Source organism: Vulpes lagopus, chromosome 12 (assembly GCF_018345385.1).
Source record: "Vulpes lagopus strain Blue_001 chromosome 12, ASM1834538v1, whole genome shotgun sequence".
Lineage (NCBI taxonomy): Eukaryota > Metazoa > Chordata > Mammalia > Carnivora > Canidae > Vulpes > Vulpes lagopus.
In genome coordinates, this window is record NC_054835.1 from 36,084,186 (window position 1) to 36,097,531 (window position 13,346).

The 13,346-nt window shown below is 49.1% G+C and overlaps 1 non-coding gene across 1 annotated transcript; it reads right to left on the minus strand.

The window, feature by feature from the left end:
• Window positions 1–12,564: 12,564 nt before the first annotated feature.
• On the minus strand, window positions 12,565–12,636 carry TRNAQ-UUG. Its single transcript has one exon. It is a non-coding gene; the product is annotated as a tRNA-Gln (tRNA).
• Window positions 12,637–13,346: the final 710 nt, after the last annotated feature.

Sequence of the window (13,346 nt, forward strand, 5' to 3'; positions counted from 1 at the left end):
ACGAAGGCAGACAATTAAGGAGATGATCATTAGATTGAGGGAATGGCCGTCTTAAATGTAGAGTGGGAGGTGGGGTGAGAAGTTCTTTGGGAAATAAAGTTTTCAGATCTTGACATCTCGCTGAATGATGGGTGAGGGAGAGGGAGTCGTCTAGGATGAAGAGTTTCTGGTTTGGGAGATGACTAGATAGACTGAACCCAAGCATGTGAAAATAAACCTAACACAATGCAGTGATCCACTAGAGCTGCCAACTCGCTGCAGGTCCCAGTCCAAGGTCATGCCCAGGCCTACTGAGAGGTCATGGGCCCCTGGTGAGAATCCAGGCTCTTCTGGGGAGTGTCCAATGCTTTCCCAATTCCCCCCTGAAAATGCCATCCTGACCCCAACTCATTCTGCAATCTCGAATAAATTCAGCCAATCTCATTATCCTTGGGAAGGAAAAGAAGAATGAGGAAGAGATTTATTTTTTTTTTTTAAATTAAGATTTTATTTATTCATGAGAGACACAGAGAGAGAGGCAGAGACATAGGCAGAGGGAGAAGCAGGCTCCATGCAGGGAGCCACCCAACGTGGGACTTGATTCCGGGTCTCCAGGATCACGCCCTGGGCCGAAGGCAGCCGCTCAACCGCTGAGCCACCCAGGGATCCCGGAAGAAAAGATTTAAACAATGTGGGAAATAAAGGCAGAAGAGAAATTATTACATTTCCTTACTACCTACAGCCCATTGACAAGTCCTTGAAACAGGCCAAGTGATATTCCTCTAGGGACTCAACTGCCTGGATGTTGACACTTTGCTAAAAGGCAATAGTCAAACCTAGCCTGACCCATCCCCTCGCCCCCTCATCCCCCCCCCCCCCCAGGATCCTGTAAGGCTACTTTAACATATATACAAATTTTTTTAGAAATTTCCTTTGTTCTACTCACCCCCCAGGATACACGTTGGCAGTCATCTCCCAAGCATGTGGCCCACTGATTATATATAATCAGAAGGGCCTCATGATTAGGATTTTATTAGATGGTAATAAATGAGCCTTTCCCAACAATAGCCAGCCCCCTCAAGGTCCTGGAAACCCTGCTCCCAAAATTCCTTAGAGACTCACGCTATCTCTAAACTCCTCCCAACTTGAAAGTATATAATGGGCCACTCCTCATGACCCCAAGGCAACTCTTTCTGCCTACAGGTCCTGTCCTGTGCTTTCATAAATCCATTTTTTGCGCCAAAGAGGTCTCAAAAATTCTCGGCTGTCAGTTTCGAACCCTAACGTCTTTCCTACATTTTTAAATACAATAAATCTTTTTAAAAAAAATAGGGAAGGGTAAACATTCCTTCTGGCTCTAGCAGTAAGAAAGGAAAAGCAGGTGTGGGCCACAGCCCTCAGTGCCTGGCCACGTGGCTATGGCTTCCTTCCACCCATCCAGGTTCTTGTTCTGTGACCTTCAGGTGGAATCTCAGTGATTGCGTTGCTTGGCCCAGCGGAGACCCTGACCTGACCATTATTCCTGAGGTGTTTGAATCCTGGACAGGGCTCTGCCTACAGTAGCAGCTTCTGCTCACCTTTTCTCAGGGCACAGTGCAGATGCTCGGGGTGTTTTGATGAAGGAGCAGAAGGCAAGTTGAGGACAAAGCACCAGCTGACTCTGCACGACCCGCCCCACCCCTCAACTCCCAGGTGGAACCTATAGGACTTCCTCAGCCACTCCTGGCTGCCCTAAGGCTAAGCGAAGGAAAAACAAATGCTTAACTTCTAGAGATTACAGTCCTGTAACTCCCTCAGTTTACGAACGTTTTAGCGATTCACAAGAAAAAAAGTGTTCTTATCAATAACGCAACTTCCTGAAGGAAATGTAGGTAAAATTAAATGTCCTTATAACTTGCAGCCCATTGACAAATACTTGAGGCAGGCAGAGTATAATGTTCCTCCAGGAAGCTCCCAACTATCTTAATGTTAATGCTTTACTAGAGGGAAAACGATCCGAACCTGACAATGGCAAGGCCTCCAGTATCTTGCAGGCCCTCTTTAGCATATGAAAGTTCTTTTGAAAATTTCCCTTTTCCTTACCACCCCCAACTCCTAAGTATAAAATCTGCCACCCCTCACAACTCCTGGGGCAGCAGCTCGTTTTGCCCATGGGTCCTGTCCCCATGCTTTCATAAAACCACCATTTTGCACCAAGGATGTCTCCAGAATTCTTTCTTGGCATTGGTTCCGAACTTCACCCCACCAAACCTCATCTACGTTCCAAAACTATATCCTTCCTATACCCTTCCTGTCCACCCCAAGGTGTGATAACAATCACAGGACCCCTAAGCCTCAAGTCAGTCATCGACCCAAAGCTCTGAACCCCTCATCTGTTTACCTAGTACCCAAAGGAGCCTCAAATGGCCCAGGGCAATCTCAGCTTCCACCTCAAAGGAATTATTTTGTGCCCCAGTGGCCGCATTCCTTCCCTGCACGCCCAGACCTTCACATTAGCAAATAGAGGGGATGAGCATGATAATCCTGAGGGCTGGTCGAGGGTGTGATCTAAGCCTACCTGTCCCCCGCCTCTGTCTCATAGATCCTGGGGGTTCATACTACCAAAGAAAAGCACCATGTGTTGTTACTGGTTCACTTCAGAGCACATACAGCCAGCTGTATGACAGTTTCTCCCAGTTGGCACCAAACCAGGGCTTTACCAAGCCAGTCCTTTGCTCCGTAAAGCCAGCAGTTTCCAGATGATGGACATGTGGTGAGGTCAGCAAATCCTGTCCGTATTCACCCCTTGCCTTAGATTTACAGAAGACTTGCAAAGGCTAATACAGCAGGTTCCCATGTGCCCCTCAGCCAAATTCCCCTAATATTAACGTCTTCCGTAACCCTGATCCTTGTAGTAGCACTAACAAATTAACATTGGGAGGATTCTATGAGCTAAACTACAGACTGTACCTTGGATTTCCCTAACTTTTCCACTAGAGTCATTATTCTGTTCCAGGACCTACATTCCACTTAGTGTCTTATCTATTTTTTTTTTAAAGATTTTATTTATGTATTCATGAGAGACACACACACAGAGAGGGAGAGAGAGAGGCAGAGACACAGGCAAAGGGAGAAGCAAGCGCCATGCAGGGAGCCGACGCCGGACTCGATCCCGGGTCCCCAGGATCACGCCCTGGGCTGAAGGCGGCACTAAACTGCTGAGCCACCTGGGCTGCCCTATCTTACCTATTTTTTCAAGGAAGGGCTTTCTTTCCTTTTTTTTTTTTTTTTAAAGATTTTATTTATGAGAGAATGAGTGGGGGTAGGGGCAGAGGGACAAGCAGACTCCCTGCTCATGAGGGAGCCCCACGCAGGGCCCCATCCCATCTAAGGATGCTGAAATTGTGCCCTGATCCAAAATCAGTTGCTCCAGCAACTGAGCCACCCAGGCACCCCTAGGGAAGGGCTCCTACATGGGAAATACTATGGTCTAGGATATCGTGGTCATCTAGAAGACGTTTCATAAGTTCATAGACGGGGGAACCCTGGGTGGCGCAGAGGTTTAGCGCCTGCCTTTGGCCCAGGGCGCGATCCTGGAGACCCGGGATCGAATCCCACGTCGGGCTCCCGATACATTGAGCCTGCTTCTCCCTCTGCCTATGTCTCTGCCTCTCTCTCTCTCTCTGTGTGTGACTATCATAAATAAATAAAAATTAAAAAAAAAAGTTCATAAGTTCATAGTAGCATTGGCAGAGACATGACAAGCAGGGAATACAAACTTGATTCCTGAATAAAATGCCTATTCCAATGACTCTCTGTACACTCCATTGACCTGCCACCAGAGAACTGGCTGGTTGCCTTGAGGCCTGGGATCCTATAAGGGGCTCAGGGTTGCCATTGGTGGAGCTGTGCTGGTCTTGCTGAAAGAAAGCCCTTACTGTTCTACTCACCCAGAACCTCTGTTCCTGCCTCTCTGGGGCTTTATTTTGCGAGCGCCAGTCCACCCAGTAGTCACCCTGTCTAGGTGGTTATAAAGAGCCGCTTCCACATGGGCAGACTTCTGGTAAACCTCTTCATAACCCTGGAATATTTTCAGTCTCAAACTCCCCCTATGGGGACCAGCCACATAACCCTCCCCAGATATCCTTGTTTCCAGGTTTTTCAGTTGGGTTCTAAGACCTTGATCCTCTGACCAGAACCTTAATCCCTCCCTGGGAATCAGAAGGAGGAATTCCCTTCCCGATTGACTTTTGGGGTCAGCCCAAGGAGGGTGGTTCCCAGACAGAGGAGAATCACTGGGTGCAGATGCTCAGATGTGATCAGGGCCTGAACTGGGGAAGTGCAATAAGAAAGGGAGAGGAGGTGATGAATTGGTGAAATAATTAGGAAGCAATATTTCAAGGCTTAGAGATTGTGTGAATGTTGGCAGGATGGCAAGGAAATGTCACTCGTGACTTCAAGTTTCTTTCTGGCATGACTGAGCAAATGGGGTGTCACCATTCAGAAGGCCCTTCTCACCAGGTGCTTCTACGTGACTCCCCTTGGCTTCTTCTCCCTCTTCTTGTGCCCTGTTGAAAACCACTTTGAGGTGACAGCTGATAATATGGAAGCACGTGAGTCCATGCAGGATGGCTGTGTGGTTCAGGATGGGAAGAGCCCAATGATAGAGCTCAGAGAAGACAGTGACTCAGATGAAGTGGAGGAGGAAGGGCCATGGAAAGCCAAGCAGGAAGGATCATGGTGTGAGGAGGCCAAGCAGAAAGCAGTCCATCGAAATCTGATGTTCCTAAACAAAAAAGAAAAAAAGAAATCTGATGATCCTGAGCAGTAAAATGAGGCCAAGTCGGGAAAGGGGCTCCTGATTTCTTGGTCAACTAATGTCAAGCCGAATAATTCTTAAATTCTCTGTCACCTTCCTTCCACACTCTTTCACCAGATTCCCAGGGTGGGATCCCTAGGCCTCAGAACTCAGAGGGGAGGGGAAGAGGAGAACAGCCAAATTTGACTAGTTAATTTGGGGCTCAGTGCCTGAGGCTGGCTGCAGCCCTAGTGCATCAGGCAGCCCAGCCCCTCCCACCCACCTGTCCTGGATTTCACCCTTGCTACCTGGAGTTGTGGGTGAGAGGAAATGGGCTCTTGTCTGCTTGATATCTTGGTGCCTTAGGCAGAGGATGATTACCCAGCCGTGACCTCAGGGCCTCTAGGAAAATTGGTCAGAGCCCCCCTGGCCTGCCCCTACCCCAATTCCCTACCTGAGCTTGAGGCCCGGGAACAAGACCAGCTTTTCATGGGTGCATTTGACATGTGCTGTCACATAGGGCCTCCGACTGAAAGGAGCCCTGTGCTTGTTTTGTTTTTGTTTTTGTAAGATTTTAATTATTTATTCATGAGAGACAGAGAGAGAGAGGCAGAGACATAAGCAGAAGGACTCCCTTCAGGGAGTCCAATGTGGGACTAGATCCCAGAACCCTGAGATCATGCCCTGGGCCAAAGGAAGACACTCAACCACTGAGCCACCCACCACTTTACCATTCTTTTTTTTTTTTTTTTTTTTTAAAGATTGTATTTATTTATTCATTAGAGACAGAGAGAAAGAGGCAGAGACATAGGCAGAAGGGAAGCAGGCTCCCTGAGGGAGCCCGATGTGGGACTTGATCCCTGAACTCCATGATCATGCCCTGAGATGAAAGCAGAGCTTAACCGCTGAGCCATCCAGGCATCCCTCACTTTATTTATTTTTTTTTAAATTTTTATTTATTTATTTATGATAGTCACACAGAGAGAGAGAGAGAGAGAGAGAGAGAGAGAGAGAGAGGCAGAGACACAGGCAGAGGGAGAAGCAGGCTCCACGTACCGGGAGCCCGACATGGGATTCGATCCTGGGTCTCCAGGATCGCGCCCTGGGCCAAAGGCAGGCGCTAAACCGCTGCGCCACCCAGGGATCCCCATCCCTCACTTTACCATCCTTTTTTTTTTTTAAAGATTTTATTTATTTATTCATGAGAGACACACAGAGAGAGGCAGACACACAGGCAGAGGGAGAAGCAGGCTCCCTGCAGGGAGTCTGAGGTGGTACTGGATCCGGGGACTCCAGGATTAGGCCCTGGGCTAAAGGTGGCGCTAAACTGCTGAGCCACCCGGGCTGCCCATCACTTTACCGTTATTTTCTTTTTTCCACTTTACCATTCTTCTTCTTCTTTTTAATATTTACTCTTTATTTTTAAGGTTTTGTTTATTCATGAAAGACACAGAGGGAGAAGAAGCAGGCTCCATGCAGGAGCCTGATGTGGGACTCGATCCTGGGACTCCAGGATCACGCCCTAGGCCAAAGGCAGGCACTAAACCACTGAGCCACCCAGGGATCCCCTTCACTTTACCATTCTTGATTGGAAGCTTGCTTTGTCATTTTTCTAGCTGCTGCTCTGAACTTACATGCTCAGATTGCCACTGGGTAGGCGACCCCTTGTGCTTGGTTTAACACTCTGCTTGAAATTCTTAATTTTTTTTTTAATTTTTATTTATTTATGATAGTCACAGAGAGAGAGAGGCAGAGACACAGGCGGAGGAAGAAGCAGGCTCCATGCACCGGGAGCCTGATGTGGGATTCGATCCCAGGTCTCCAGGATCGCGCCCTGGGCCAAAGGCAGGCGCCAAACCGCTGCGCCACCCAGGGATCCCTCTGCTTGAAATTCTTAATAATTTTTGAACAGGAGCCCCACATTTTCATTTTGCCCTAGTCCCCACATATTCCTTATCTGGTCCTGTGTAGGGAGGCAGAGGCTCCAGCCCAGTGGAGGAGGCAGGATGCTTACCAAGAAGCAGAGTATAAGGTGGGGTTCCAAATGACACCGTCAGGGGCGCCTGGGTGGCTCAGGGATAGAGGATTTGCCTTTGCCTCAGGTTGTGATCCTGGGGTCCTGGAATCAAGTCCTGCATCGGGCTCCCTACAGGGAGCCTGCTTCTCCCTCTGCCTATGTCTCTGCCTCTCTGTGTCTTTTATGAATAAATAAATCTTAAAAAAAAAAACAAAAACAAACACGACACCCTCACCGTCCTACTCCCTGCCCTCCTTCACGGTCTCTGAGGATTAGAAGCTGAGGTAGGAGAGGTGACTCTGAAGTAGCTTCTCAACATCCCTTTGGCCCCTCTGGTCACCCTCTTCCCTAGTGTGTCCACCCACACCCCCGCCCCCAGCCCACTGCTTTTGATTTTACGCTCTACTTTAGTCCTTAATTTATCAGCCCAAATTTTAAGCATCTTGAGAGTAGAAGTGGAGTCTTTGCTTTTTGTGTTTCCAACACCTTGGACATGGTAGGTGCCCAACAAATGGGTGTTAAATGACTGTGCATGTCTCATAATTTACAGACTTTCTATGTGCCAGGCATTGTGATAAGTATTGTACACACATGATCCCATGCACAAATGAACAGACAAAGATAATACATCGACAACCCCTGCAACTGAGTGAGCATAAGGCATAAGCGGCAGACCTGGCTTCCCTGGTGGCCTGATGCTCTGCCCTCTTCTGGTGACTCTGGTCAAGGACAACATATGACTGCTGCTACCTTCTGAAAATTGCTGCCTTTGCGGGGACCTTCCTGGGAATAAAATCCTTGGGAGGGGCCCTTCTTAGACTGTTGGAGGTGAGGAAGGTTCCTTCCTGTGCTGGGAGGGATGGAAAGAGAAGGAAATGTGGAGAAGCTCTCAGAAAGTCTGGAGCCGGGAGGGAAAGGACGCAGTGGGGTGGGGTGGCGGTGGCCAGTTCATAAATGTTTTACTGACTGTGGGTTAAGAGCCATCAGTGAGTTATGAAATCAGTTTAGTAGATCGGGACCAACTTTGAGAAATCTTCCCACCTCTGCAGGTGACAAAGACCTTCGCGTGCCCCCAGGAGACTGCCAGGCATGAGAAGCTCACAACTTCTCAAGCTCCGTTCTGTGGATGGACAGTGAGAATTGTTAGAAAGTTCTTCCAGAAAAAAAAAAGAAAAAAAAAGCAAGAAAGTTCTTCCAGTTACCCCTCTAACTTCTGCCCACGGGTTCTCTGTCTCTGCCACTGTTGCTACCCTTCAAGTTTTGTTTTCCTCTCCATATAAGCATGTGTTCCTTTCTCAAAAGTCTTAGCTTCTAGGGATCCCTGGGTGGCGCAGCGGTTTGGCGCCTGCCTTTGCCCCGGGGCGCGATCCTGGAGACCCGGGATCGAATCCCACGTCGGGCTCCCGGTGCATGGAGCCTGCTTCTCCCTCTGCCTGTGTCTCTGCCTCTCTCTCTCTCTCTCTCTCTCTCTGTGACTATCATAAATAAATAAAAATTAAAAAAAAAAAAAAAAAAGTCTTAGCTTCTATAGTCCTCGCTATTCTAAAGGTCTTTCTAGCAATTATCATTATAGGGCTTATTTTGGCTCAGATGCCCAGAAAAGGACTTTTGTTTACTATTTTACTAGTCTTTGCCACACTGCTATGAAAAAGACACTGTTGTCCCTTTTCCTTTACAAGTGAGGCTTTGAATATTTTTTTCTGGATTAGTTGACATGTAATTGACATGCATGATTGTATAAGTTTAAGGTGTACAACACAAGGATTCGTTATACGCGTGTACTGTGGAATGATTACGGCAATAAGTGTACTAACACAGGCATCGCCTCATATAGTTACAATTTTGGAACATGTTGTTTTTTTTTTTTTTAAAGATTTTATTTATTTATTCATGAGAGACACACAGAGAGAGGCAGAGACACAGGCAGAGGGAGAAGCAGGCTCCCTGTGGGGAGCCCACTGCAAGACTTGATCCCAGGACCCCAGGATCACGACCTGAGCCAAAGGCAGACACTCAGCCACTGAGCCACCCAGGTGCCCCCAATTTTGGAACATTTAAATTGCTCACCCAGATGTACCCAGACAGTTAGTGGCAGGGCGAAAATGTTCTCCTGCAATGCCTAGAATTAAATCTGATCCTCTGAATGCCCTTGGGCTGGCTCAGAGTAGAGGATCTCTATCCTGATTCCCCAGTCTGTGGGCAAACTCTTCATTTCAGATTTCCTCATTCGTGACCGGACAGAAACATGTCTCTAAATAGGTATTGTTTTTCACTTCTCATGTTGAAAAAATACCACATACATTCAGAATAATGAATACAACATAATGTGCATTTTAACAAATTTTTGTTGTGAACAAGCTATGTGACCTCCACCAAGGACAAGAAATAGGATAACACCAGTATCAGGGTATCTGACCGGTTCAGTTGATAGAGCACATGACTCTTAATTTTGGAATCGTGAGTTCAAGGCCCACATTGGGCAGAGAGATTACTTTAAAAAATAATAATTGGGACGCCTGGGCGGTGCAACCGTTGGGCATCTGCCTTCAGCTCAGGGCGTGATCCTGGTCTGGGGATCAAGTCCCGCAACAGTCTCCCTGCGAGGAGCCTGCTTCTCCCTCTGCCTGTGTCTCTGTCTCTCTCTGTGTGTCTCTCATGAATAAATAAATACAATCTTTAAAAAAAAATTTTTTTTTTATTTAAAATTTTTTATTTTTATTTATTTATGATAGTCACAGAGAGAGAGAGAGAGAGGCAGAGACATAGGCAGAGGGAGAAGCAGGCTCCATGCACCGGGAGCCTGATGTGGGATTCGATCCCAGGTCTCCAGGATCGCGCCCTGGGCCAAAGGCAAGCGCCAAACCACTGCGCCACCCAGGGATCCCAAAAAAAATTTTTTTAAAATAATAATACCACTACCCCCAGAAGACTTGTTGCTGGCCCCTTTCCAATCATGGCCCTCTCTGTTCCCCTGGGTATCCTCACTTACATGGGAATTTTTGCTTTGCTTGATAGTTTTACCATCTAAGTTTGCAGCTCTAAACAATATACAGTAGTTATTTTTGCCTGTTTAGTAATTTTATATAAATGGAGTCATTTATTCTTTATTTGCCTTCTTTTGTTCAATACTTTTTAAAAAAGACTCATCCATTTTGTTGCTGTATAATATTCCATTCTATGGAATATTATAACTGTAAGTTATTTATCCATTCTACTATTAGACATTTGAGTCCTTTCCAGTTCTTGGCTATCATGTGGCAAAAACACTCTTATGCATGTCTCAAATGCCCACATTTCTGTGGATATGCATACAAGAGTGAAATTGCTAGATCACAGGGTAGGAGTGTCTTCAGCTTCAGTAGTTAATGTAAAATTAGTTTCTACCAGTTTATTATTTTTAAAGATTTTATTTATTTATTCATGAGAGACACAGAGAGAGAGAAGCAGGCTCCATGCAAGGAGACTGATGCAGGGGCAGCTCCGGTGGCTCAGTGGTTTAGTGCCTGCCTTCGGCCTAGGGTGTGAACTCTTGGAGTCCTAGGAAGGGGTCCTGCATCGGGCTCCCTGCATGGAGCCTGTTTCTCCCTCTGCCTATGTCTCTCTGTCATGAATAAATAAATAAAATCTTTAAAAAGGAGTCCGATGCGGAACCCCGATCCCAGGACTCCAGGATCACGCCCTGGACTGAAGGCAGGCACCAAACTGCTGAGTCACTCAGGGATCCCCTAGTTTCTACAAGTTTACACTCAATCTCACAACCTTGAGACAAAACCAAGAGTATGAGGCTTAACAGACTGAGCCACCCAGACACCGCTTAAGATCCTATTTTTAAGTAACCTCTACACCCAACTTTGGGCTTGAACCCACAACCTCAAGGTCAAGAGTTATATACTCTACCTACTGAGCCAGCCAGGTGCCCCTATATCGGTTATTTTGGATTTTCTTTTTTTGGTGTAGTACCAGTTCAAGTACTTTGCTATTCTTCTCTTAGGTTGTCTTTATTCTAATTGATTTTTAGAATTTTAATTTTATATTCTTATTGATTATTGTGAGTTCTTTAAGTAATCTACAATTTCTTTGCCAGTTATGCATTACAAATATTTTTTATTTTGTAGCTTAACTTTTCACTTTGTTATGGGTTTTTTTTTTTTTTTTTTTGAAAGACTTTATTCATGAGAGACACAGAGAAAGGCAGAGAGGTAGGCAGAGGGAGAAGCAGGCTCCTTGTGGGGAGCTCGATGTAGGACTTGACCCCAGGATCCTGACAGACGCTCGACCACTGAGTTACCCAGGTGTCCCTTATTGGGGATTTTTGATAGGAAGAACATGGAGTATTACATGAATATGGTGACATATACTAAGCTTTTAGAATTTTTTGTCTTGTTTAAGAGGATATTCTCCAATGTTCTCTTCCAAAAACTTTATTGCTTTTCCTTTCCCATGAAGTTCCATGATTCACATGGAATATATTGCTGTGTTTAGTGTAAGCTGGGAGGAATTTGATTTCATATTTTTCCAATTGGACACCCAAAATAGTTTATTGAAAAGTAGATCCTTTCCCCTCCTGCTGTTGCGCTACCTTTGTCATGAATCACTTGCCCAAATACGTGTGGGGCTGTTATCTGGGCCTTCTGTTACATTCCACTGGCATGTTTGTCTATCCCGCTGCACGGCACCACACTACCTTAATTCCTACAGTTTATAGTTGATACTAAGGTTTAATATCTGGGAGAGCAAGCCCTCCCACTTCTCACGCCTACGCATTTTCAGGCTGGGATCGTTCATTCGCACAGATCCATTCAAACGTTTACGCAGTGTGTGGGTGGGGTGGGGAGGAGGGGTGCTCAGGGGAAAGCCGAGAGAGGATCCTGTTTCCATGGCATCCTCCCAAAGGGCGGGCACGTAGGGCCACGGTGCCAATCACCCTGTAGGGAGATCACAAATGCGTCAATGGGCTCCCTCGTCACTCATCCCAGAGGGCCCGCAGCTCTCAAAACCCAGAAAGGCCTCAAAGAAGACAACACTCCAGGCGCGCCTCTTCCCCCGCATCCAAGACACACGGTTCCTGCGCATCGCGCGCGCCTGGCCAGCGCCCGGCGCCAGTCCCGGACAGGCTGGCTAACACGTGCTCGACCCTGTGGGCGAGCCCCACGCACACTCCTACCCGCCTCCGCGGGCCGGGAAACCGCGGGCGAGACACCCTGAGCGGCTGGCACGGCCCGAAGGGCACGGGCGACCTCTGCCTACTGCCCGAGGGCCGGACAACCGACAGACCACCCGACTGTCCGACCCGCGGACTCAGGCGGAGCGGAGCGGCCGCCGGCGCGCACCCTTCTGCCCAGCCCGTTGCCGTTTCCCGCGCCCCGTGGCTCCGCCCAGCCGCTCACTCCCGGTGTCTGGAGCAGTCCTGGAGCGCGCTCTGCACGTTGGCCAATAGGAAGAAAGGTGCCCAGGTGGGGGTGGGGGTGGGGGGAAGAGGCGTCCCAGACCCGAAGGCCGCGGTCCGGAGCAGGCTCCCTGGGGTCCCTCGGGCTCCCTCGCCAGCCCCTCCGAGGTAAAATCATTCCTTCTCTCTCTCTGTCTCTCTTTCTCCCTCTCCCCCTCCACCAGCACTTTTCCGCCCGGACTCTCACGCATGCGCGCTGCGACTTTCAGGCCGGCCCTGAAACGAGAGAGGGGGAGGGACCCTAAACCGCGATCCCCTAGGTCACTGGGGTAACGACACAGTTCGAAGTGGCCGCCGCCGCCAGCGGTCCTCAAAACAGGAATTGCAGCACCAAAAGATTTGAAGAGGTCCCACCGAGATTTGAACTCGGATCGCTGGATTCAAAGTCCAGAGTGCTAACCATTACACCATGGGACCTGCTGGCTGCTTTAGGCGGCCGGGAGGCTTCTCAAGCCACGTGGCGCGCGGAGCTGCCTCCCCCGAGCGGCGGCGGAGGCCCGGTTCTCCCCGCCCCGGCCCCGGCCCCGGCCCCGGCGTTCTGCGCCCGAGGCCGCCCGTGCCGGCGCCCGCGGCCCCGACGGTGGCAGTCCCGGCTGGTGTCTCCTGCCGCCGCTCTTCCTGCTCTCCTGCCCGGGTCCTGAGCCGCGCCCCGGGAGGCCGGGGGGACGGCGCTGGGGGGGCGGAGCAGGCCGGCGGCGGCCCCCGGCGGAGCAGGGAGGGCTCGGCGCGCGCCGCCTGGGCTTCGGCCTTGTTTATTTATTTATTTCCACGAGGCGCTCGGTGCGCGGGCCCTGTGGCCGAGCGGGGAGGGAAGCGGCTTGGCACGTGGGGGACGGCGGTTCAAAGCCCCGGCGCCCCCCAGGCGCGGAGGACCGGCGCGTGGGCCCGAAGCCACGCTCCTCGACCGAGGCCGGGACACCCTGCTTCCGCGTCCCGCTTTGTGGGTGGTTTGTTGCAGCCTGTAGGTGTCGGTCAGCAAGAGACAGACTCCCTCTTGGGGTTTTCCAGGTCCACTTATTTAATAATAACCTTTAGAACACCTGACTCAGCGGTTTCGCTTTAGTAACTTTATCCTAAAAGACCGTGCCAGGTGTTCAAGGTTGTTCTCATCTGTGATGTTCACAGTG